The following is a 21,104-nucleotide window of genomic DNA, read 5'->3' as shown; positions in this document are numbered from 1 at the left end:
AACACTGCTTGTACAATTGAAAGGAATCAAGGAATAGATTGAATGGCTGGCACTTCAGGTTTTGCTTGAATAACTTGGCACAAGTTCTTTGGTTCCTTTGCCTGCTTTCTTCTTCCTTCATTTACTTTAAAGAAGGGGATTTTTGTCTGGGGAAAGGTGAGGTGGCCTGGTCTTCCAGCCTTGTGTTCTGTAGATGTTCACGATGATGCCAACATAGACTGAAGATGGTCTGTGCTCTGGTATTGTGCTATGAGGTTTGGCCTCTGTGCCTTTTCATTCCTCATAGGGAATTGCACCTGTCTGGAAGAGCTGCAGATTTTACTGTACATGTGCTGCTTCCTGCCCTGATCTTCCTGGCCATGCTAAGCACCCTGTTTCCTTTTAAATATTAGTGGGATTTTTGTCAGGAGTTTGGGCCAGGTGAAAGGGAAGTTATGCTGATGATGGGGAGTGCAAGTGGAGATACGGTGTTAAGATTCTATATGGAGTATAGAGAGAGGAAGAGGAGGGTACTGTGGGTGGGCAGAGACATGGTGGGGAGAGAGAGGCAGAGGAGAGGCAAGTGAGCACTAAAGGTAGTAATGAGGACAAGGGAAGGATCAGACTCAACCAAGAGCAGGTTGCAAGAACAAAGGTATGGGAAAAGAGCCCAAGAATTAAATCATATGAGTAAGATAGGGTGGAGTGCACATGTGATATTAACCTGTTAGTGAAGTGGGTGGGATTGGTGGAGTGGCAGCATTAATTAATTAATTCCTACCCTTCCTGTAACCATTAGTTTAAAAACAGGCCTCCTGTGTAGGACACAGCTAAGGGAAAACAGGCTGAGTGGTACTTAGCAAGGAGAAATGCTGTGAGAAAGCATCTACCTGCCTTACGAAGTGATGAGAGGGGAGAGAAGACTGAGCAGGTGGCCTCAGTGGGCTAAATAAGTAAGAGGTACAGGTGAAGAAATTGGGCAGACTGGTTTTGTTTACACTGGGTGTGGAGACGCACTGGTGACTGTACTGTCCCATTGGATCTCCGGTCTACTCCCATGGAGAAAGAATTGTCTTGACTAAGAACTGGGAGTGTGGAGTAACAAGTAAGTGAAATAAATAAGGACACAGATATGGAAATGGAAAGCAACCAAAAGCAACAACATGAGGTGGGAAAGGGATTTGGCGACAGATGGGAAATGGGAGATGTAAAGTCTTTAAAAAGCAGGTATGTTATTGGGCTGTTGTATCTTGCTTTGGTTGTGTTGCATTTTGTTTGTTTGCCTGCTTTGTTAAAGTCATTAAATCGTAAATCTTTCTAGTTTTTTAAATACAGGCTGTTTTCCTATGAAGCAAACTTCGAGTTGAGGAAACAGTGACCGAAACCTGGTAACTACTATAAAATAACCAAACATATGAATGACTTCTGGAGTTACTTTAGTGGAAAGTGATCTGAGAAATAACAGGGAGCTAAAAATTGATACTTTTTTCCCCTTTAAATTTAAGGGAGAGGCAAGAGTCCAGTAAGATGAAAGCATGAGAAAGATTGACTGCAATGGGAGGTGATTAGATGAGGCAAATGAATGTGGATGCAGTCTTTATTTTTTTCTTCCCTGAATACAGCAGGGAAAATGGAAGTGCTGCTCTGATTAAATGACATTGCATCAGAGTAAGCCATTAGAATCCATTAGCTTGTTTGTATAAAGGCTCAGGCCTTTACTTCTAAATCCAGCTGGGAGGAGGAATTGGAGGCCTTTGGATAAGGTAAATGAGCTATAATTAATGCACAAATTACTGTGTTTATCTTCTAGAAGATGGCATTCCCTTTTTCCTAAATAAAAACATTCTGCCTGTCTGCTTGGACTGTCTGCACCTATTCTTGGATCCCTTCCCCCCTACCCAGTTTTATTTTGTTATGTATGCTTGAGTGAAATGTGCCACTTGACTGGTGATAAGGGAATTCCTGACAATCCTTTCTGCTTTTCAGTGTTGGAAGTACTGAAAGACAAACTTCAAAAGAGCTTTCACTGAATACAAGAAAAATGCAGACTAGAGTTTAGTTAAAGCTTTTGCTTTAGGTATGTAATTCAACAAGGATCCCCGTGCAGGTAGGTCTTAATTTGGGGCTTTGTGGTGTGGCAATGAGCAATCTAGCTCTTATCTAGTGCTGTTGTGGTGCTGATCTAGCTTACATTAAGCAGTTTACTCCCTGGAATCTGGGCCTTCTTTCTTTTCTGTCTTATTAACACCTCATATGCATAAGGTTTCAACTGTAGTTGTGTTTGCCTGAAGGCACCAATCCAAATGAGTTCATGTCTACACTGAACTATTTCCTTCTCAAAGAATGACTATGAAACCAGCTTAGCAAGCAAATAGGACAGGGAGATCTGCTTTAATGGGCCCTTTTTACAGGCAGTAATGGCCAAGAGGTGGTCTGAAAGGAGGGGTGTCAGTCAGCATGAGTACAAACCATCACCAAGTTCTCTTCAGCCTCTTCCTCTAACCTTTTAAAGCTCTTGCCCTGTTCCTTGCTGGATGAAGATTGAGAGGAGCGGGAGTGAGAACTTTAGTAAAGCAAATGCAGTTCGGAAGCTGTCATGGCCAACAAGCCGTATGCAACCCAGACATCTGCTAGTGGTTTTCTCAAGAATGGAAGTTGAATAAAGACAGGGTTGCAAAGAGCCACTCTTGATCTTAACCTCTCGGGAACAATTTGATGTCTCGTTTTCCTGTAGCTCCACATATTACAAACTGTATACTGGGAAACTTAATTACAAACTGTATACTGAGAGACGTAAGTATATTTTCTGAATGTCAGGGATGATTGAGGACTGAGCAGGTCAGGTTTTCTTTTGTTGTGCTCAATTAGGTCTTTGGTTGCTACTCAGTATAATATTGGCTCAGCCTGCTCTAAGTAGTGTTTAAACAACGCTGGCTAGACTCTGCTGAGGGGTGGCTGTTTGCACACCAGCCTTTTGAAAAGACAATTTGTTTTCATTCGTCAGTGAAAACACTTGTATGGTGTCTAGCATCTGACTGAGCAAATTTGAGTTGGACATCTGCTGATCTTGGTGTGTCAATCTTCACTTCAGGGTCTGTTAACGTGTAAGTCTGTGTGTTGTCGATTTTCTTCTGTATTTATGTGTTATTGTAGTAATTTAGTTTTATTTTAACTGCCCTCCGGGCTAAGGACTTTAGATCAGGAGTTACAAGCTTATAGCTTTGCACCCTTCCCTACTATAGGGGCTGGGGCACTTGGCCCCATGCAGCTGCTTTGCTCTCTGAAGATCTGTAGAGGAAGGTCTCAAAACTTGTCCATGTAAGTTTATAGCCCAAATTTCCTGTCCAGCTCAGCAGTAGCATCCTTGGTTTGTGGTACAGTCACAGAGGCCTGGTAAGGGTCACTCAGTTCTGATCACAGGTGTATTGGGATCTCTGCTTTTGGGATCTCTCCTGTTGCTGTAAAGTTACTGATCTTTGGTCAGGTCCTTTCTGATTCGGAGAAAACTCCAGGAACAAACTCTTGAACAGAGTTTCAAGTTGACAAGCAGGTATTCTTTATTGCGGCGCCGGGAAACACGGAGGATAGCTCCTCCTAACGTGTGTCCCCGTATTGCTCTACAGGCCATCCTTATATGGTCACTGGGAATAGTACATCATTTCCCAGAAAGTTTCCCGTATTCATACAGAAATGTGATGGTCTTTAAGGGTCGTTTACTTTTCCCAGCTTAATTAACATTACAGACACAGCAATCATCCTGTCCTTCTACTTATCACTTAGTTTAAGTGCTCCCATCCTGGCCATCAGCTAGTCCTAAATACTCCCAACCCCCAGGTCCTGTTCTTCCATTCTGCTTTTCTCACACCTTTTGTACTAAGGTTTTGAGGACCTGAAACTATGTCAAATACCTTCAGGCACCACGGTTATTTTCCATTACAAAGCCACCAAACATCATTACTTAGAACTGATTACATTTTGTGCTTTTGTGCCTCCTTGTATCATTTCAGTCTTACCCTGCCCTCTCTGGGAGGGGGGTTAGTGTGAATGCATACTGAATTTCCTGTTACAGATTTATCAAGATAGAAGTTTACACAATCTCAAATTTCATAGTGACATAATTCCAAATCACTCCTCTAATTCCTAGGCTCCTTGACTTCCCTCTACTTGTTCAGCCAACAACCTGTGTGGTTTCCAGTCTTCCTTGCTAAGCTCCCCATCTAAATGCATCTATTTTTCTTCCCTTGTTATGCCTTTGTCCCTTCTGTGTTGTCTCAGGTGTTGATGGAGACCGAGTACTTCCCTCTCCAGTAAACGTCAAGAAACAGAAACACCTTTTTGGATTCACTGGAATGGTTGGATTTTCCTCCCTCTAGCAGATGGATTTGGATGCTCTCAGACACAGTAGTCTTAAGGTACTTGATTTTGTGGCTTCATGTTCAGTGACACACCTTTGAACTATAAAGGAGAGTTTGGACTGTTCACTGGGAAATCACCTGGGAATTCAGCTTTAAAGAAACCATAAACATCACTGACTTGGAGCCTGATTCAAACCATTTCAGTCGGTGGAGTAAGGGATGGGGGGGGAAGTGCTGAGCTGCAAATCAAGCTGTAAACTTTCTCATTGATTTTAGAGTTAGCTTTTGTACTGTCACTGCCATTGTATCTTCAAACTAAAGTACTCCAGGGCAGATTTGGAGAGGTTTCTACAAGGGTTAGAAATAATCCCTACATGTATCCCCTGTTAGCTTTTAAAGCCAACAGCTGCAGCTCGGCATTTGTTATGGCTGTATTTTTGTGTCCCTTTCCCCTCTTCCTCCATCCCTCTGGCTGAATTTTGACCGAATTCTGCTTTTTGCTGTTTATTCTGTGTGAGGGGGTTGTATGTGATTCATTCATTTGTTTCCTCGTGTGGCTGAAATGCGTCATCTGTTTTTTCTCCCCTACTCCTACCACTGCTACTGATATTCCTCCTCCAGAAAAGCCAATTATCTCAGGACTGTCTGAATTTTGTCTTCTTTTGGGGACATCACATGTCTGTGTGTGTGTGATGCTGGCAGACCATCAAGAATGCATGTGTGATGGGTATTTGATAGCCCTCTGTAAAAACTGTGATTTCATTTTAAGAACACAGACCTTTAATTTCTATGATAAATTGGAGCTGTAACTGCAGCAAACAGCATCATCCTTCAAGTCGCTTCTTTTCAGTTTTCTTACCTGTAGGATCCCTCAGGTTCTTAATGGTTTTGCTACATTTTGTGCTCTTGTTTTCCCGGTATTCTGCAGCATTATATTGCTTGTTGTGATAGAGCTGGAAACAGTTGTGTGATTTATGTTTTTGTCTATAGAACTACTCAGCCAAGAAGGGAGGCTAGCACTGGTCATCTCTACAGAAATCAAACCTCAAAGCTCACCTTGTGAGTAGGGGTGAGATTAAAAATAGGCAGTTATAGGCCAAATTTTTACTGAGATTCAAAGTATTCTTCAGTAACATTGAAGAAAACAGCAGCATGGTTTTGTACCTAGAGACCCCTTGTGTTTTCCAAAATCTCCATCACATTTCTGATTGTCCCATATTCAAGCATTTATAACTGATTTAAAAAAAACAAGGGCAAAAATCCCCAAAAGCTTTCAGGTAAGGAACAGCCAGGCTAGGGAATTACAGGCTAAGCTGAAGGAACAAATGACCTCTCACTAAGTCAGATGCTATGTTACTCACAGTGTGAAGTGAGGGATTTCTTTTTAAGATGGAAAACCAAAGGAACTTGCCTGTTTTCCCTTCCCTTCAATCTTTCTGGTATGTGAGGAAACAGACTTCTGCTTTAGACATCGGTTTGGCAGCTGCCCAAGAGATCTGAGAGGGAGAATTTCATCATCTTGTTAGTTGTTGACTGCTTTGCTTATGCAAAAATGAAAGCCAGAGAGGTCAATGAATTGTTCTGGTTTTCTTAGATCTATCCTGTATGGTTTTGATATAACCCCAGGTGCTCAGGAAAAATATTAATGATGTTTGGGTGAAGATAATCGTGGTCACTATCAAAGTTGAAACATAAGCCATGCTTTTCGATAGTAGAAATTGGATGGGTTTCAAGAGAGGCAAGCTGCATAACCCAGCTCTGTCTGTGCCCTTCAGATTTCAGAGAGGTTCCTCATTGGAATGAGTCTGAGAATGCTTGTTATTAGAGCTCTCATCCATTCTATGTATAGATCTAACCTGTATTGTTCTAATTTAGGTTTGAGAAAGAGCTGTATTGAGCCAAACCAAGGCTAGATGGGTCCTTCAGGCCCCTCAGTGGAAGCACAAAATGCTTCTGGTAGCTCAGGAGAGCCTTTAATCACGATTAGAAGTTGCTTCTAGACCATGGTGGTTAGTCACAAGCAACAAAAATACCTAAATAACTTACTGGAATTTGTCTTTAATTTCACTGCATGCTCTGGCAAAGATCCCTGAACAGAATTATGTGCTGTATGAAAATTCAGTATCTGGCACTCCAAGAATGAGCAAATCATTAGTTGGCTGTCTCCACTATGAGTGGACGTAAGTACTCACTTCACTTCCTTATCAAAGCCAATAGTCCATGTCTGAAAGCTGAAAGGGTTGACTTGTGCAGTAATGACTGCTGAGCAGAACATCATGTTGTGAGACCTGTAGCAACCATGTGAGAACTAGTATGTATGTATGTATGGTATGCGGTCACTGTTCTGCATCATCTGCTCCTACTTAGCAAAAGCCTGCAGTGCTACTGAAGCACTCTGGGCATGGAGGAAAACATGCATTGAGGGAGCTGTTGTCTCCTCAGAAAGTGTGGTACATGGATTCAGCATGAAGGGCGTCTTTACCCTTTTGGAATAGACCATCCTCAGTGGGTGTTGGTGGTACAGCAATGGGTGGTATGACTTAATCCTGATCCCCTTGTGATCTAGTAACAAAGTATAACAGAAAACAATTGAAGTTTTATAGATGGTCAATTATTGGTTACATGGTGCATTGAACAGAGCTTTTTTTTTCTCTATGAACTTGTACCTTCATGTGGTCTGTGGCAGCAGTTCTTATTCAATGCTGGTTATGCATTTATTTTCCTCTAGCCTCCTGATTTTGAATTCCTGTCCCTCCTTCCTCACAAGAAAGCAGGATAAACCATTTTAACTGCAAGTGAGAGAATATTAAGTGTGAAAAACTTGGCTTCAGAGCTGCCGGGAAGTGAATGCCACAGTAAGGGCCTTACGGAGGCGTTGTCTTTGGGGATCTAATTGGAGCATCTCAAAGGTTTTCAAAATATTCATGTTTGATCTAACTTTGGAACTGATTTCCTACTATTTCCTATGCCAAAGTTGCATTTACATGTGCCAGAATTTGTCATGTTCTCCAGCTCTCTTGTGTATTGCCTGAGCCATACTGTGTGATGTAGTTGCAGCTGCCTGCTAGAAAGTTACCCAGCTCAAAGAGAAGTGAAATACATGCCTGTGTCTTGGGAGGAGGAACTGGCATGGGCCCAGCGGAGTAATTCTTGGATGATGCCTGGTTCTCTGTCCCACTTTCCAGGCTGCTCCAGCACACATGAGGGTCCTCTCACAAATGCAGATGCTTTTTCCCTACTCTGAGCATATTTTAGGGCAGGAGAGAGCATGAACCTTCTGGTTCTGCTCTCAGTTGGGCCACTAACAGTGTAATAACCTTTCCCCTGGTTTACTTTCCTTGTTGTCAGGTGGTCTGTTTTGGATTTTCCCTGTTTCAGGAAGTTTGTTGTAGGTACTTTGTGTTTAATACCAGAGAGATCTGAATCATTAACTCGGGGTAATTAATACTGACCTAATTACACAGATGAGTTCTGCACTGAAATTTTTAATGGTACTTAATAATTAGAAGAGTTCTTCATTCCCCACCTCTATGATTCAGTCCTTTGGCTTTCGTGCCTCCAAAAAGCAAGGGCACTTGATGAAATTAATTCCCTGTTTATTTTGGGTTGGGTAACTCTCCAGGTCCCTGTGGTTCCTGCCTGGAGAAGCAAAGGAACTTGCTGTAGTTGAACCTTTAAGCAGAGAAAGCTGTGGTTGAATTCAACGCTATTGTCTTTCATCTAAACCAGGAGAGGACATCAATGCAATTTTGATCTCTGTAGGAGATTGCAGATGTCAAACAGGAATAGGGAGACCCAAAGGTGACAGCATTGTCTGTGGCTGTTGTGCACAAGTGCTGTATTCTGTTCAGGAAATCCTTAAGTCATGTTCACTAAGTGGGAAGTATGTTAAAGATACATCTATATGTAAAATCCTATTTACATCCATTCCCAAACTCTGTGTCTAGAGAGAAATTGTAGAACCATAGAATGGTTTGGGTTGGAACGGACAATAAAAAACACTTAGTTCTAGCCCCTTGCCATGGGCAGGGACACCTTCCACTAGACCAGGTTGCTCCAAGCCCCATGCAAACTGTCCTTAAACACTGCCAGTGATGGGGCAGCCACAGCTTCTTCAACCTGTTCCAGTGTCTCACCAGCCTCACAGTAAACAATTTCCTCCTAATGTCTAATCTCGTTCTCCCCTCTGTCAGTGGAAAACCTTTCCCCTTTGTCCAGTCCCTACATGCTCTTGTAAAAAGTCCCTCTCCAGATTTCTTGTTGACCCCTTTAGGTACTGGAATACTGTTACATGGTCTCCTGGAAGCCTTCTCTTCTCTGAACAAACCCAACTCTCAGCCTGTCTCCATAGGAAAGGTGCTCCAGCCCTTGGAGCATCTTTGTGGAGGCTCCTACCTAACCTGGTAGAGTTACCCTTTACCTTCTTAACTGATGGGTGTGCAGGGTAGTGTCCTAAAGCATTGCAGTAAATGGGAGAAGCTCAAATGACAAAGGCCTCACCTCTCCCTGTTTCACGAGGCTGGGGACGAAAGTGTTAGAGGCCAGCATGGTTTCAGACCTGCATCATGCCTGCAATAAAGCAGTTGCACACTCCAACCAGCAATCCAGCTGTGCCGCAACAGTGCTGTGCCCAGCCTCATGTAGATCAGCTGAAGCAGTAAATGATGGGCTTGACCCATCGCACTTCTGCTGGCTGATGCTTGCTGAAATGACTTCCTGTGCTCCTCTGCAGAGAAGAGAGATAAAGAGCTCAGAGTTGGGAGTGTTTGTTGTAAAGGGAGAGCCTGCATTGCTGAGGGCAGGCAGGGTCATCTGAGCCGGAAGCATTTGGTGGTGAACTGCAAAGTGGGAGCTGAGGCAGGAACCATGGCCCAGGGAAACGCTGATGAAAAACCTGGTGGAAAACTGATGCACAGAAATAGCCGAGTGACTTTATCCCCCCTGGGTCTCTATCTCTTCCATGACTTCAAGTGAAGCACGGTGGTTTTGGAACCACTGTAGATAGCTTATTTCTACACACAGTCTGTTCATACCTCGCGTGTCTCCAGGGGCTTAAAAAGCCACCAGCATGTGCCTGTGGCTGTAGTTCTGTGAGGGTGAGCAGATAAACGTGGTGCTTTAGGGCTGATGTTACTGTGAGATCTGTGAAATGAAAAGGGCCTGAATTGTGCAAAAGAACACCGCAACAGGCATTTCCTTTAGTCACTTGGCGTTTGCTTAAATACATGAGTCCTGCTTTAACACTGTATTAAACATCCCTCCCACATACTTCTCTTTAAATTTCCCCTGTGTTTCTTCCTTTTATTTCTGGTCTGTTCTGAATATCTTGGTGTCTGGAATTTGTCTTTTATAATGATACATAATGTGGCGTGACGCCAGCCTCTACTCCAGGGAATTTTTGTTCATGTTAAGATTTGAAGAACTTCATAAACACGTGCTTGGATGAAAGAGTCTGGTATTTGAGAAACAGGATGAAGAGCTCGGTGCTTTTACCAGCTGTGTCATATCCTCCTGGGGTGACATTCCTGGGGGGAAAAAAGGATAACTTCTGAATCGTCTCCAGGATGCTTCCACGCTGACTCACGGGGAGAGCATAAAGAGAGCATCTGAGATGTGCTGTATAAACATAGGTAAAAATTCAATGAAGAGCTTTTGTTCCTGACCTCTTGGGCACGCTCTGGCTTTGCTCGAAGAGTGAAGAGTAAAGATCTGAGACACGTTTTTGAGAAGAGGCAAATGGTCTATAGCAGAAATTAGACCTCTTATTTGGAGTCTCCTTCTCACTCAATGTCTTTGTTCCTAGGCAGGTAGAACATAGGACAGTCTCTTACAGGAACCAAGATGATTCATGTGTATTCGTGCTGAACTGGAGGGGAGCGGTGGGGTGGGACAGCATGCTTATGAGATGAAGTTTCTGGAGGTGGTGAAGAGGAGGACATGGGCAGCCAGGGGGTTGTTGAGAAGGGCTGCTGGAAACCAAGTGTGGTAGACATGAAGGAAGATAGGTGGAAGATGACACAATGGGGACAGAAGGTGCTGCTCTAGAACAGTATCTTGGAATTGCTATAGGTAGCAGTGGGAAATGGTCAAAGCCAGTTGTACATACAACATGGCAAGGAAAGGAAGAGAGTATGTCTTCATGGTTCATCTGTATCTGCAATAATGTACACGGGTTGCGCTTGCTCACCTGAAAAGGACAGAAGAGGACTGCAAAGGGAAGACAGCAGGAGACAAGGGTTCATACTGATAAGCTTTGGTATAACTGAGGTATGAGTTTTGGATTTAGAAAAATGTCTGAAAAGAGGCATGACAGAGGGCCTAGAGAAGCAAGAAGTGGGGGTCTTCAAAGGGAGCCAGAGCCAGAAACACAGCAGAAACCAGTCGGTTTGTAAATTCAGCAGGCAGTAGATCTGTGGAGCTTCCTGTGTGAGGCTTTTTGAGTGCTAAACATACACATGAGCTCAAGGGGAAACTGGGCAAGTACTCAAAAAGGGGAGTCCCCTTGAGGAGCGTGGTGTTTGTGTGGTGTTTGTGTGGCCGGGTCACTGACCAGAAATCACATCCATCTCAGATGACACCTGAGCTGAAAGCAGTTGAAGCAGGACAGCGCTTCAGGGCAAATACCTTTTGTGGTCGTTCTTATTCTTCCCTGATCATTTGCTCATGACTGTTGGAAGTGAAGACAGGGCTGGAGGCACCGTTGTCCTGATGTGGTGCTGAATCCTATGTTCACATTCCATAGCATTGTCAGGAGACAGCCAAAAAACCTTTTCTCATACTATTCAAAACCCCTAGCAATTACCAGCAGTGTAACATGCAAGAACACCAGCTCTGTAATAACTGCACAGCTGATAGTTATTTTCCTCATTTCCACAACAAGCTGTTGCATGCAGGCAGTGCTCATTTACTTCATTGTCTTCATTTTCATGTAGCTCCCCCGATCCACAGTCCTAAAGCTCAGGCTTTTGAAGCAAGAATAACTGGCTCTGCAGATGACTTGCCAGCTTCTTGAGTGAGAGTAAATGAGCAGAGAAAGCTGGTGTTACACGGTGGTGGCTGTGCTTATTGCTCACATGTCTACTATTAACTTCATACTTGAGGTTTACATCAGGAATGCTCTGGTTCTTGCTTCTTCCTTCTGCAGGAGACTGTACCCTGGGAGAAAACAGTAAATGCCACTTCTCAGCTGGTTCTGCTGGCTGTGTAAGCACCTGGGGAGGAAAGGCCACTTGGAAATGGGTAGGTGTTTTGCCCCAGTGTCTGGAGAGAGTGGATAGAATGGGATGGGCAAGCTGCCCTGCCCTGCAGCAACGCTCCTCACTTCCCACACAGGCTTCTGCTGCTCCATCCATCTGTGCCTACAGCCAAGGACTGCTGGAGCACCCGCTGTTGGTCTGGATGGAGATGGCTTGGCTCAGGAGGACACTGCAGCCCCAGCTTGCACTCACTTTGTGTCATGGACAAGATTTCATTGGGATGAGTGCCTGCTCTCTGTGGATGGTTAGCTGGATTTCTCCATGGCTGTATGATGCAAACTCAGCTGGGATGAGCCCAGCAGGCGGGAGCTGGGGCTGAGCCATCAGCCGGAGCTTGAAGAAGCCAACAAGGAGGGACCTGGCAGAGAAACGAGCCCGAGAGAGTGAGGGAGGACTGGGAGTGAAGATGTTTGTGTGATATAAAGCGTGTCTTGGCTGCCAGCAGGATTTGCAGAGTGGCTGGAGGAACATATTTGAGGCTGTTTGAGGTAACTCGACTGCTCTGTGCTGAGCTTTCTTGCAGACACTGCAGTGTTCACATGCAGGTTGTCTTCTGAACCAGCGCTGCCCTGACTGAGCACTTACACGGGAAGGATGTCCCTGGATGTGGGGTGATGGCAGCTCCCTGAGCTGGAGGGTGCTGGTAGGGTCAGGAACAGCCACTGTGTGCTCAAAGCCAGGGAGCTGTGGGCAGAGCAAATCCCCTGGTGGGCTTCAAGTCTCAGCACATTTGAATGTGTCAATAAATGCTTGTCCCTAAGCCCTCCCCCTTCAACCGAAGGTGCTGCCGTGTCAGTGAAGCTTAGATTTGGGGCTGTGACTCTTTTCATAGATATAAAAATTCCTATGTTATGATTTTACTCTATTAGGGCAAAATTCTGCATTAAAAAAATCCTATTTACAGTCATGAGGAAGCTGCTTTTCATTAGGATCATTTGCCATAAGTCAAAAACTCATGTGTTTAAAGAATATGCTTGATTCTCTCAGTCCCAGTGCTCCATGGTGAGCTCGCTGCTGGGGCGAGGGTGCCAGCCTGGCTTTCAGTCATGCTGGGGCTCTGCACTTCAAAACGTTGAACTTGTACAAGCTCCACAGCACCCAGATGAGCACAAATACCCCAGGTGGGGAGTTTTTTGATGGTGCTGGTGGCTAATAGACAGCAGCCAGTGTCATACAGAGATGTAAAGATGCAAACTATTTGTTAAAATACATACGCATTATCAGATGAACTGAGTCGTGCACAGTTCTCTCTTGCACAACATCCTCCCCAGCCCAATGTGCATGGCTGATAGGAGCATCTTCCTCTGCAGAAGCCCAATTGCTTTGGTCAAAGATGCAGAGAAGTGGTGTTCAAGCTGCTGTTTCACAAATACCCTTTCCAAGCATAGCTTTTACTGACATTTTAACTTTCAAAGCTGTGAAGGGCTGCTGCAGTGTTTGCTTGGTCTATCTTTTAACCATCCATCATCCTGGTTTACTGCAGGTGAGATGTGGTGCTTTGGTCTGGGAGCTGTCATTCAGCCAGGGGAAGCTGTTGTTCAGCTGGGTTTTTGCTCCTGAGCTCCTTCACAGCTCAGCCAGCCAGGAGAGCAAGGAAGCACACACCAGACACAGGCCAGCTCTTTGGCGTGGCTGCCATTGCTAACATCTGGATTCCTTCATGTGAAGTCATTAGCACAAGTAAAAGAGAGTTCAGGCGGAAGGGAGGGGAAATTCCCCTTCGACAGCTCTTCCAGTCTGTTGTTTGAGGACATTTACATTACTGGCTTAGTCATTTGAACCTCCCGCTGGAGGCATTGGATGCGATTCTGATGTTCTCTCAAAGAGCTGATGTTCAGGGTGGTGGCTGCTGCCAGCACAGGCCCAGTGAGCACACACAAACCATCTGGGCTTTCAACCTTTTGGGCTGTGCTCATGCCTGCCTTGAAATCAGGCAGGGTTTTGCCATCGGCTTTGTTGGCCACCCTCTGTGCACACAGCAGGTGGTTTCCAAGCAGCCCATTCCCCAAGGGGTTTCCACCAGAATATAGGACTTCTGGCTGAAGCAGGCAGCATCGTGGCCTGTACCTGGATGATTTCCAAAGACACACTATCTGGGAGCTGTTTTCTCCCTCACAGAGCAGTAAGAAGGATCCATCTCTTTTATTGCCTTTGCTGCTGCAGTCCCTCGGTGGCTTCGTGTGGATGTTTCCTGCAGCCTCCCAGAGCTAGGCTTTGTCCTTGTTTTCAGAGTTTGTTGGGTTTTCAACATTCCACTTCTTTTCCATGTGAAAGCCTTTGGCAAGAGCAGGAAGTGGAAGCTCTGTCCTAGGAATAACCTCGTTCTCCAGCATCACGCGCAGTTAGAGGCATTGAAGGCAGGAGTTGTGATGTGCTCCAAATCTGACCTTTTGCACTGTTTCTTAAGCTTCTTCCTGACTGCAAAGTGCTGGTTTCTTTGCTATCCAGGGGGGTTTTCATGCCCAGTGATCCTTTTTGCCTTCCTCCAGCACCTTCTAGTGCCCAGTGAAGCCAATGACAGCAGCAGGTTGGAAATGTGACTCTTGATGGGGAAAGGTTTCAAGATGACTGTGCTGCCATACTCATGGAGTGGCTGCTAACTGTGGTGGGGCCAAAGGTGATGGGAAGAGAGAGGTTATCAGCCAAGATAAAGCATATTTGAACATATCTGGTGTAGGCAAGCACCATGCATTGACTTGCTGCCCTGCCTTTGAAGACCTTTGGCCATGCATGTCTGTATGTGGGGCAATGAGCATCCCACCGCCAACCTCTGATCAGTTTCAGCAACGTGACCCATCTCTGCCTAGCACTGTAAGCAGCGGATGCAAGCACAAATGTGACAGGCTATACTGAGAAGATGGGGTGAGTATGAACCCAGAGTAGATGGGGAGCTTGTGCAGCCAGGGCTGTGCAGATCTATTCAGGGCTTTGGGAAAATCTCTCTTCTATGGCCCCATCTTCACAGGATGTTTTGCTACAACACCCAGCAGGATTACCAGCTCTAGGTACAGCTGGGGTGGGTCAGTCTGTCTGCAGACCAGCACATCACCCTGGTCATATTGGCCTGAAATGCAGACAACCCAATGCAAACAGCATCAGTCTGCACTGAGCCTTGTGTTGGGGTCAGGACAGGGCTCATCAACCCCTTGGCACCCCATTCCCAAGCAGTCAGGGAGTAAATTGACCACAGATTTTTTTTATAGTGACCTCTGTTTTTTCTTTTTTTCCCTCTTTTTTCAGGTCTTTCAGCTTTTTCTTTTTTTTTTCTTCCTGATGAAGAGGTCAGGATTTTTTTCCTCCCCCAGCTTTGCAATAATGAACCAACATGAAGTGACATGAGGCTGCCTCAACCCCAAGTGTGCTGCTGCGAGAGAGCAGTGGGGAAGGAGACAAGATGGGGGAAGAGAGGATCTGGCCACCAAAAAAGTGTGTTTCTCAGCACGTGGATGTAGCTGCAGTCATCCTGAGAGTGTGGGGCAGGGGCAGTTCATCAGCTTGCTATGCACCACTGTGCTGGCATCACACCACCACCTTTCCGAGGCCAGGCCAGGCTGTTCTGGGGCAGAAGGGAGCCAGGCTGGGGAACAGCTCAAGGCTCTGGGCTTTCCCCATGTTGGTGACAGCAATGCTGTGTTTTCCCCTCGCTGACAAGCTCCCCAGCTGTGGCAGGAGCCAGCATAGAGCAAGCTGGGTGGAGAACACTCGTTTTTGTTACTGGCTGTTGAAATGTGGTTGCAGCAGAGGAAATGAGCCCCAGTTTGGCTGTTGCCAGCATCTGCTTTTGTGCTGCTGCTGCTTCTTGAGGCTAAATGGCTGCAGACAGACATGCACAAGAGAGGATGGACTCCTCTGAGCGGAGCAGTTGCCCAGGGAGGATGGTGGCCTTTAGGGATGGGGATTTGGATGGAAAGCTCCTCCAGCTCCATTGCCATGCCAGAAAACACTGGACAGGTCCCTTCTGCTGCTTAGGGCGGCTGAAAACAACAATTACCAGCAGAATAACAACCACTGCTGCCTCCCCGGGGCTCATTGCTCCCAGGCGGTTCAATTAGCCCTCGCTTGCATAAAGCAGGAAGAATAACACTGCTGTTAACCCAGCTGCATCTCTTCTATTTTGATTTCTTCCCAGCAGAGCATCACACAGGATGGTGGCACAAGGAAGGGATGCAGGAGCTCATCCTAACATCAGCAGCCCCTCTGTCCGGGTCCCCATAGATCTGGAGGTGATTTTTCACCATGGCTGCTGGGAAGCGCAGCCCTGTGGTGGTTTTTTGTGCCCAGCCAGGATGCAAATAAAGATATGAGTCATGATCCCACAGCCTATAAAATGGCTTTGGTCTCCCTGTTTCGGACAGTCGTTATTGATTATTTTTAGCTGTTGAAGGGGGCAGGGAGGAATGAGCAGGGGCAGGGCTCCCTGCTGCTATTCCAGGGGATTTGTTGGGTTTGCAGCTGACTGTTGAGAGATTAATAGACAAACCCCAACCAGTTCAGTATTGTGTGCTCTGTATTTTTAATAGAAGTCAGTTCTGCAGTGGTTTGCAGGACACAAAGCTGCCTGCAGCCTGGGTTTCCTCACACCAGAATGAATGGCCTGGCCGGGCATGTGGCTCAGTGGCCAGGGCATCATTGCTGTGGGGTTTTGTTCTGTCTTTTCTTCCTCCTGCTGCTCGGGATGCGCAGAGGAGGGATCTGTTCTGGGAACGGGATGCACATGCTGGATGTGAGCCCTTAAAAGTCCTCCAGAACTGGTCCTCCCAAGGCAGCCCTGGCTTGGGAACCTCCTGGGATCAGAGAGACAGCCACCAGCCCTCTTGCTCTCCACCATCCCCATGGCAGAAGGGCAATGTCTGCCCTGCTAGGAGAGACTGGTGGACAAAGATCCCACTGGGTTGGGTGCAGGGAAGATGCCGGATGTTGCTTCTGGCCTCTCTCTCGTCCGAGCCCCAAGTCTCCTCCACAATCACCGAGCAGAAAGTGCTGTTGCTGGGGAGATGCTAGACATTACTGTAGACACATAGGCTCAGTTAACCTGCTTTCCCGATGGAAAGCTGGCCTTGGGAGCCATTAGCAGGAAAATAACTCCTTTGATTTTAGAGAATAGTTTATCAGAGTGGTGCGGAATTAAATGGGTGAAAAAAGCATCAGGCTGAGTGCAGTGAAGCAGTGGCTCGCACACTGTATGAACAGGGTGTGTGAGCTGCTCAATTTGAAGATATTTTGTTGAAAAACATTTCTGCAGGTATTTATTTCCATCACCTATTAAGATGTGTTCTACCGTGTGTTCTGAGAACAGCTCCTTTGCCATCATAAAATCCCAGACTGGTTTGGGTTGGAAGGGACCTTAGAGCTCATCCAGTTCCAACCCCCTGCCATGGGCAGGGACACCTTCCACTAGACCAGGTTGCTCCAAGTCCTGTCCAGCCTGGCCCTGAGCACCTCCAGGGATCGGGCAGCCACAGCTTCTCTGGGCAATATGTGTCAGTGTCTCACCATCCTTATAGTGAAGCCCAGAGTAAAATCACTTTAGCCCTCCGATGCTACACATCTTCATACACAAATCCTGTATGCGATTTATGCTGTTGGTCTGCAGAAATCCCGCAGAGTGTGAAGTCTGAACTGTACATAGTTTTATTAATAGTATTACAGTTCACCACCAACCTGGGTAGAACACTCTCCATGATAAACTGGACTGTGATGGCATCACTCATTTAAAACGTCCCCAAGTCCAGAGGCTTAACAACCAAATCAATGAAAAGCAGTCTGTGATTGAGGAAAGCCAACTCTGTATATAAGGAAAACATCAGGTCCTGAGAAATCCCTTACCTTTAATATATCTAAAAGTGTAAGTGTATTCTTGTCCCCAACAGACCTAAAATCAGTCTGGCTAACAAGCGACACAAAGAAACTGGAATTAAACTGATGCTTATCTCCAGCAACTAAATACAGGGGTCTCATTCTACATAGCATATATATAGATAATAGAGTAGCCCCTGCAAGCACAGCACTGTCAGCTCACTCGGAGGGATGGAGCCATTAAGATGAGCACCCAGGACACAGCCCCAGTATATAGCTGGATGCCTTGCTGGGCTCTAAAGGATAGCACAAGTTTGTAAACCTGCTAAAAACAGAGCTTACCATGATGTCACCAATATTCTCAACTTTGATTGCTGGGTTTTAAAATGTCCCTTTGTTTCGGACCTGAGTTCTTTCTAGTTAGCAAGGTGATAAGTGAAATCCTAATTTCTTGCCTCCCTTTAGCTCTTCCCATTTGCTCTGGTGCATAACAGAACTATATGAATGGTTTGGTTTGGAAAGGACCTTAAGGTCACCCAGTTCCAAATCCCTGCCATGGACATGGACACCTTCTGCTAGAGCAGGTTGCTCTAAGCCCTGTCCAACCTGGCCTTGAACACTGCAGGGATGGGGCAGCCACAGCCTCCTTGGGTGACAACTTGGATTTTAGAAAGAGAATAAAACCAACTATTATTGCCCAGTATGATTTTCATTCTCTTTTCATGCAGCAATGCAATCACTAGGGGGAGGCAGATGGTAAATTTATCCTAAGTTCTCAGCCTATTTATGTTGCCTTATACATGACAGCAGAACAGCTGTAAGTAGGAGCTCCTCATACTTAGTGCTGACTGGGGGCAAGATTAGAGCACTTGCTGAAACCAGCTTGATTTTGGTGCCTGTCTCTTTGATGGGCTTGCCCGCATCGGTGGTCCCCAAGGTGGCTGTGTGCCCGACAGTGACAATGGTCAGCCAAGGTGTCTCAGCAGCTTCAGAGCTGCCTGGCTGCTGAGCGTCATGTTGGGTCCATTGGCTCACCCTGGGAGAGATTCACCCTCATCCTGAGAAACTGGAAGCACAGGAGCTGGTAGAGCAGCTGTAAACACAGTTTTTGGCCTCTATGTGCAGAGTCTGTGCAACTTGGCATGGGCCATTGTGAACATGCCAACCTGCTTGCCTCCAACAGACACCCTCGGGCCAGGCATCCCCAAAATACATAAGAAAATCAGCAACTGCTGAGCATGAGCATTTAGTCAAAAGGGCCAAACATCCTAATGGACAATTTATGGTTTTATAGAAATGCCCACAGTAAAACAAACAAAAGAGTTACCAAACTGCCATGTTCCAGTGGGATGGGGAGGAGAATCAGAAAAAAATGTAGAAATTCATAGGTTGAGACATGAACAGTTTAATAATTGAAATAAAAGCAAAATATAATAATAATACAATAACCATGATAATTATGAAATGGAGAGAGAGAGGAAGGAATAAACCCTGCCTCCCCAAAAAGCCACAAGTGATGCTTAACACCGACTGACCAATACCCAGCTTGACCTGAGCTGCAATCAGTCCCTTCCCTCTAACTCCCCCCTGGTTTATATATGGGGCATGATGTTTGTGGTATGGAATACCCCTTTAGCTAGTTTGGGTCAGATGTCCTGTCTCTGCTTCCTCCTGGTTTCTTGTGCCCATCCTCAGTGGCAGAGCATGAGGCTGAAAAGTCCTTGATCAGGGTAAGTGCTACTGTGCAACAACTAAAACACTGGTGTGTTACCAGCATTATTGTCATACTAAAGCCAAAACACTGCACTGCACCAGCAATCAGGACACAAACAAACAACCTCTACCTCCAAGCTAAAACTCCTCACTTAAATGTTTACATATCAGCAGAAAACTTGGCTTTACCTTATATTTCACCATTTCTGCTCTACCATCTGCTAACTAAAATGAAGCAAACGCTCCTGTTCTCTTTGTGAGACAGATGATACCTCAGGGATCTCCCTGCTTCACAGCAGGGCATCCAGGATGCTTATCAGTAGGAGGAGCTGGGGTTTGTCAGCCTCATCCCAGTGCCAGGGGAGGTTATGGAGCAGATCACCTCGAGTGCCATCACATAGCATATACAGGACAATCAGGCTGTAGCGAGAATGGAGCAAGGTGTGGGTTGGTCTCTTCTCCCAGGTAACAAGCAATGGAATGAGAGAAAACAGCCTTAAGATGTGCCTGGGGAAGCTTAGACTGGGTATTAGGAACAATTTCTTCCCCCAGAGGGTTGTTAAGCACTGGGACAGGCTGCCCAGGGAAGTGGTTGAGCCACCATCCCTGGAGATGTAGAGATGCAGCCCTTAATGACATGGTTTAGTGGTGGGCTTGTCAATGTTGGGTTAACAGTTGGATGTGGTGATATGATTCTATCTATGATTCTATGTATCTTAACAGTCTTTTACAACCTAAATGATTCTATGAACCTATGGTAAGCATGGATCAGGGTTTAAAGGTCTGTCCATGCCTGTTTCACAGTGAGAAAGATTCAGGGTCTCTTTGGATGTGTAGTTACAGACAGTTGGCCGTGGAAGGAGGTTTGTGCTGCTGCAAGAATTACAGCTTCTCACTGGTCTTTTGGCCAGTGAGACCACACATGGGATGTGTGGAAGAGCTTCAAAACAGGGAGCTGGGATGCAGTTGCTCACACCAACACCACTACCACTCCGGGCGGGGGGGATGGTCTGACATGCTGTTGTTTCAACCCACCAAAAATGGGTGTGTTTGTCCCAGAACATCCATCAGCCTGTCAAGCTGTGATGACTTGGAAGAAAAAAAGGATTTTGGTTTTTATTTTGCTAAATGGTGATTGACATTTTAAAAGGAATATTGTCAAAGCCGCATGTCAGCCTGCCTAATTGCCTTATCTGTGTGGCCCCTAATGACAAGTTAGACAATTACAGCTGAAAGAATTTTAAGCACCTAATAATTTATACTTCATCACCTGGGCTATTTGCTTTCCCCACTTCACTAAGTATAGACTAGGAGAGGAGCTGCTTGTGTTTCAGGGCAGTTTCACCTGTTTCACTCAGTTGTGTGTCAGGACTGCACAGCCTTAGGGGAAATCTCAGCCTTCAGCAGAAGCTGGTTAAAATGCTTTGATGAAAACATGAACTTTTACATTGGGGTTGGGTTTTTTCCCTCCAGTAACTGAATCCTTTACTTTTTTATTAAGAGAACAAGCAGCTTGGGCTCTGCTTCTGGGTCAGGTCAGGGTATCAGCATCACTTTAACTTCAGTTTATAGCATTATGCATTATAAATAGATAATGCCTTCCCACCAAAACACCCAGCAAAGGAATACCGGACAGTGAATCAAAAGAGCAGGCCTGTCCCTAATGAGTTATAGCTGGCCTCCTTTCATTGATTGGCTAATTGCTATCACAGGGGTAGCAAGGTAGTATATGAGTGAGTGGGCTCCTAGGCCAGCTCTTTTGTTGCAGGGATGTGTTTTAGGGAGGAGCTGGGAAAGTTGGTGATCCCACATTTACTTTGCCTGGGGGGTTACTTTAGGGAGAGAGAGGTTTTCTTTTTGGGGCTCATTTTGATGTTGTGCCTCTGATAAACCTCTGCCATGAAGCCTTTGCCTTCCCTGATGCTTTTGGCCCTGCTCCTGGTACCTCGGGCCTGGGGGCTGGCTGCTGGCAGGCAGGTTTCTGGGGCAATGCTGAGGTCCCGCT

At 45.8% G+C, this 21,104-nt stretch overlaps 1 long non-coding RNA gene across 3 annotated transcripts; it reads left to right on the top strand.

Annotated features, from left to right (window-relative positions):
- Positions 1 to 795: 795 nt before the first annotated feature.
- Positions 796 to 12,908, top strand: LOC115946239 (uncharacterized). Of its 3 annotated transcripts, none has more exons than XR_004549510.1 (5): positions 796 to 1,084; positions 1,301 to 2,086; positions 4,255 to 4,391; positions 11,479 to 11,573; positions 11,667 to 12,908. It is a non-coding gene; the product is annotated as an uncharacterized lncRNA (long non-coding RNA). The 3 variants fall into 3 exon arrangements; XR_004549509.1 differs by having other exon boundaries at positions 796 to 1,367; positions 1,966 to 2,086; XR_004080330.2 differs by having other exon boundaries at positions 796 to 2,086.
- Positions 12,909 to 21,104: the final 8,196 nt, after the last annotated feature.

The sequence above is a fragment of the Melopsittacus undulatus genome, chromosome 3 (genome assembly GCF_012275295.1).
Source record: "Melopsittacus undulatus isolate bMelUnd1 chromosome 3, bMelUnd1.mat.Z, whole genome shotgun sequence".
NCBI lineage: Eukaryota > Metazoa > Chordata > Aves > Psittaciformes > Psittaculidae > Melopsittacus > Melopsittacus undulatus.
Note: the sequence above shows the minus strand (reverse complement) of the source record. Positions and strands in the feature narration are given on the sequence as shown.